Below are 6,000 nucleotides of genomic sequence, written 5' to 3' on the forward strand. Positions count from 1 at the left end.
CGAAATAATTATAAACATCAAACACTGAACTATAACTTACCAACTATACCTAACCCGTACAAACGCGCCATAAATTTGTCGCTGAATGAACTAAACATGTATTTAGTAAACAAAGGGTAATGGTATACTGCTATGTCCATGTGTGGACACGCCAGGCCACGCCACCGCAGTTGCGATGTTGTCCTCACCGTTTGCATTTGTACAGGTGCTGGTGAATGGGCTTGGTCTGCTGACGCCTATTGCTTCGACTCGGCTCTTCAAGATAAAGGACGGATGGTGTGCTGACGCATCAACTAGGACCGCCGCCCTTGGAATGGAACAGTGCGTCCTACCCTCGAGCCGGCCGCTACCTACACCGCCACTTCTGGACACGGGAGCGCCCTTCGTTTGGCAACATGGAACATTGTCAGCTGATCCGCAGTGTGAAAAGGGCGCCAACATCTTCGACACGTCGGGCCACGCCACCGCAGTTGCGATGTTGTCCTCACCGTTTGCATTTGTACAGGTTAGCTACCACGATTCTTATGCCTTTCGTGATAACAATGTCTGTCTGGTTGCGGTGTCGTGGCCACCCGATTGTTGCAAGCGTCTTCGTTCCGCGGCTTTGTACTTGTGGCGTCGTTTGCTCTTAGGTGGTGATATTGAGTCGAACCCTGGTCCGATGACAAAGGCGCAGGAGGAGAAGCTTGACTTAGTGTGCGATGCAGTTAGGCGTCTCGAGACAAATAACGCGAGCCTTCTAGAATCTGTAAATAAAGTTCTAGAAATGCATAGCATCCTTAAGAATGACTTAGACGCGCTAACTAAGCGCGTGAATGACCTTGAATCTAAATGTGTACCTATGCCTCCAACGCAACTTCCAGAAACCTGTGACAGCAACGTTCGCAAAATACAAGAGAAAATTGATGACCTCGAAAACCGTTCCCGACGATCGAATGCACTATTTTTTGGCATTGCAGACACTGACCATTCAGAAACATGGGACAGTACCGAGGCTATAGTTCGAGAATTTTGTAAAAATAAACTGGGGGTTTCAGTACAGTCTATTGCCAGGGCCCACCGCCTGGGTCGGTTCTCAGCCGAGAAAAATCGGCCAATAATAGCTAAATTTTACATTGAAAAAGAAATCGAGACTCTGCTGAGCAATGGCAGCAAGCTGAAGGAAACAGATTTCAGGATAACACGGGACTACTCTGTTGCCGTGCGCGATAAGCGCCGAAAGCTTTGGCAGTTCTCGAAGTCAATAAAAAAGGAGGGTGATCGTCCCCGCCTTGCTTTCACTAAGCTTATTCTAAATGATGTCGCTTACGTCTGGGACACGGATGCCAACTGCGCAATCCGTTTACAAACATCTGGAAATGATGCGCCAGAGGTAGAGGGCGGCGCCCATGGAAGTGCTGACAAATGACCCAAACATTCTCCTGCCTCAGCTCAAGTAATCAACCCTTCTTTGCCGTCAGTTCATAAGCCTTGCCATAATACCGCATTAACTTTCCTCTATACAAATACCAGAAGTATCCTCTCTAAAGCTGTTCCCATTTCCTCGCTTATCGATTCATGCTCTGCATCCTTAATCGCGTTCACGGAAACGTGGCTTACGGACAATGTTCCCGACGACAGCATTTTTGTTACCGAGGCGACGTTTAACATATTTCGTTGCGACAGGTCAAATCGGAGAGGCGGTGGTGTTCTGCTGGCAGTAAAAAATGAATTATCATGTGTACCCATCATACTTTCTACGTTTCTTGAATGTGTATGGGTGTTGTTAAACGGTAGCAGTACTGACATACTTATCGGTGTTTTTTATCGCCCCCCTGATAGGGGCAGTGCTTTTGTTGAAGAGTTCTATCGCATTTTGAGTGAAGTGTGTAACCGATTTCCAAATTGTGTGTTATTAATATTTGGGGATTTTAGTTATCCACGCATCAATTGGGCAACTCTATCTGTCACAGAGAGTGAAAGAGAATCGAATGCATTTCTTCAGTCATGTCTAGATTTTTCATTATCCCAACTTATCTTGCAACCCACACGGCGCACTGCCACATGCTCCAGTATTCTTGAGCTAATCCTTACTAATACCCCTGACATTTGCGCCAACATTAGTCACCTAGATGGGCTCTCCGATCATGACGTCATCACTGGGAACATTGTTGGTCGGCATAACAGTAAGAAGATCATTGAAAAAACAATTAAATGCTATAGCAGAGCTAACTTTGATGGAATGAATGCACAATTATCTCTTTTTGCAGAGCAGTTTCTTAATGACTTCTTGTCCCGTACAGTTGAAGAAAACTGGGTCGCATTCAAAAATATGTTTACTGACGTCGTTAACAAATATATACCGTCCATAACAATTAGGAGTAGGAGCTCTACGCCATGGTTCAACAAGCAACTTCGGCGTCTAAACAACAAAAAAAAAGCGATTGTACAGGCAAGCCCAGAAATCCAGTCTTGCACCATCGTGGCTTAAATACAAACAGTGCGACAAAGAATACCAAGAGTTACTTAAATCCAGTCGTCGTCACTTTTTTCAACCAGGACCTGTCATCAATGCTGACTAACAATCCTCGTAAATTTTGGCAAGTAATAAATCCAAGCAATCACCCCGATGTTGTGCTTACCGATCCCACAGGCGCCACTGTTCCCGAGTCAAAGTGTGCACAAATATTAAACAATGCATTCTCGTCTGTGTTCACCCGCGAGGACGTCACTTTATGCCCAAACATAGGTACACTTTCCAATATCATCATGCCGCAGATAAATATTACCGAGTCCGGTATCATATCACTACTTAATAATCGTAAGGTATCATCTGCATCTGACCACGTTGGGTTCAACAACAAGTTGCTTAAAATTACATTGCAAAGCATTTCGGGAATCTTGTGCGCTCTTTTTTCGCAGTCATTGTCATCCGGCCAAAGTCCTAACGACTGACGTACAGCCAAGGTCATACCAATTTTTAAATCTGGCGATCGCTCATCACCGCTTAACTACCGGCCTATTTCGTTAACTAGCACCGTTTGCAAACTACTCGAACATATCACACATTCTCAAATCATGAAATACTTAGAAGAACATAACATAATCTTCAAATACCAGCACGGCTTTCGCAAGGGATATTCATGCGATGGGCAACTTGCAGGGTTTACTAATGACTTGCTTTCATGCATTGACGCTGGCAACCAAGTCGACGCGATCTTCTTAGATTTTTCCAAAGCTTTTGACCGCGTTCCTCACCACAGGCTACTACTAAAACTTAAACATCTTAACATTGACGCACAAGTCATTGCGTGGATAAAAGATTTCTTGTCATTTCGAACTCAATTCACAAATATTAATCATTGCAACTCCCCTTTTATTCCTGTCACGTCCGGCGTTCCACAAGGGAGCGTGCTTGGCCCTTTCCTTTTTCTAATTTATATTAATGACTTGCCTAACCGCATGTCGTCCAGAGTAAGACTGTTCGCCGATGGTTGAGTAATTTACCGTACCATTTCTGCTGACACTGACCCTCAAGCATTGCAGTCAGACCTCAACGCAGTAAACAGATGGTGTTCAGACTGGCAAATGACTCTAAATCATACTAAAACTAAGTGTATGTCATTTACGCACTCCTCTTCCCGTATTCCAACTTCATACTTTATAGGTAACAATGTTGTCGAACTTACTACCACGTACAAATACTTAGGAATCAACTTGCAATCGGATCTAACATGGCATCATCGCATCAACCTTACTCTTGCATCTGCTAACCGTACTTTCGGAATCATGAAACACAGACTAAAGCAAGCGCCTTCACACCTAAAGAAACTCGCGTACACCACGTTAATCAGGCCTAAAATTGAATATGCATGTGCCATCTGGGATCCGAGCCAAGACTACATTATACGTAACATTGAATCCCTGCAAAGCCGTGCTGCTCGCTTCATTTTTTCAGATTTTTCTCCGTACTCCAGTGTTACATCTTTAAAAATTCGTGCCGAACTGCCTCCGCTATCACTACGACGGAAACACGCCCGCCTATCTCTCTTTCACAAACTTTATCATCATGATCGTTTGCGCGACGACTTCTTTCAGTCACCCCCTGTCATTTTTCCTCGCCGTGATCACCCTTGCAAAGTCAAACGCCCAGCTTGCCACTCAGCTCATTACGCACAGTCATTCATCCCCAAAACCATAGCTGACTGGAATAACCTACCATCTGATATTGCCACTGAAGTTAACACCGATCAATTTCATCAAATGCTGTGGACTCATTTCAGAATTTGATGTCTCTGTGCATCTTTGGTGTTAGCTATTTTTTTCAGGGCTAATTTAATACCTTTGAATCTTGTTTGACATCGTATTGCAGTTTTTTCTCTTTTTGTATTGGTGTATGAGTATTTTGTGGTGTTATTGCTATGTTTGCTTAATTGTTTATTGTTAATATTTTTTTCGTATTCTTATTAGTGTGTTTCGTGTGCCCCCCCTATGTAATACCCTCTCCAAGAGGGCCTTTAGGGTATTTCAATAAATAAATAAATAAATAAATAAACAAAATACTTGAAATGTTTTTGGCCTGACTCACACTTATTTTTCTTTTGTTATTTAACTTTGTATACACATTATTTGAAAAGTAAAAATTTCATGTCGTACCAAGAAGTGTTTTCCTATATGTCTAAGCAGAATGTGAACCAATGTACGTAACGGTGAGTTCGTTCGTTCCTTAAGTTTTCTGAATTTGTGTGCAGTAATGTCTGTCATTCTTTCCAGCTGTCTTGTGCGGATTTCCCGGTTTCATCAAGTTGCTAACAGCAGCTTATAGCCGGCAAACCTTTCCAGAAATTTTTTCTCTTTCTTCTTCACTTCTCACTTTCTGGCAAATAAAACGGATTGAATTGAATTCTTATTGCTAGACATGGAGAAATAAGTTACGGTTGCGTTCATTCCCGGCAATCGCTGCGAGTCGTTAATCGTACTCTTATGCTGTAGCGTGTTTCCTCAAAGTCTAGCACGACGCGTAGTATTATTCAACTTGTTTTCATGTTGAATAAAAGTATTGCTTTATCTCCAACCTTCACCATGGTGGCTGAGAGAATCAGTCGTCGCTGATGTCTGCCGGGTGCTTCTTGTCGTGATGCGCAAACTTCCTTTGTCGAATTTTAACATTCGCAAAAAAGCATATGCCTGCACTTCTTCAATGTTGAACAAATCATTCTACGATTTACATCTATGCTGCCGAGGCCTAAGTTCTTGATCGTCAAATAAAATATTGGCCCGATCATTCCACACCTATTGAGGTCTACGTAAACCATATTCTGTGGTAGAACTCCAGCGTGCTAATGGCTCATCTTCGGCATTGAGGAAACCACAGGGAAAATTCACGATTTGTGGGCTAAGGCAACGATGAGAAGGGAATAGGTTTGGGCCTCTTCGTTTTTCATATTGTAATGCTTGTAACGCACCGCAGTAAGGACGAGGGACGAGTCGAGACAGGACAAGCGCTTGTCTCTCCTCCAGTTGTCCGTTGTCCTTACTGCTCTATGTTACATGCATTACGAGGTAGAGACGTCGCGGAAAAAAATTTGCCTTCCAACTTCACCGACAAAAAATCCTAAACAATGAGATCGGTTGTTGATTGTAGGGGCGCATAAGCATGAAATTTTTCTTGGCCGCGTCCACAACAAGCCAGAGAGCGATATTACATTGACGAATTCACAATATTGCTGTACTAAATGCTGAAAATTAAAAAAAATGTTCACACCTGTCAGCTGGTGAATGTAGGTTTTTACAAACTGGCTTCTTTCATTCTAGTACATTCGGAGAAGTACGCTGTATGTCTAATATGCCGAACTAGGCAATATTACGATGCTTGGAGTATTCGAAATTGTAGCAGTAACGCAAAAGCGCCAACTATGGATAGTTATTCAGTATTCATTTCACCCAGAAGCTGGTGGACTTCGAAAAAAACGCGAGGACATTCTATCTACTCAAAAATTAGTAACAGATCTCCAGAAAAAC

The sequence above is a fragment of the Dermacentor albipictus genome, unplaced genomic scaffold (assembly GCF_038994185.2).
Source record: "Dermacentor albipictus isolate Rhodes 1998 colony unplaced genomic scaffold, USDA_Dalb.pri_finalv2 scaffold_15, whole genome shotgun sequence".
In the NCBI taxonomy this organism is placed as follows: Eukaryota; Metazoa; Arthropoda; class Arachnida; order Ixodida; family Ixodidae; genus Dermacentor; species Dermacentor albipictus.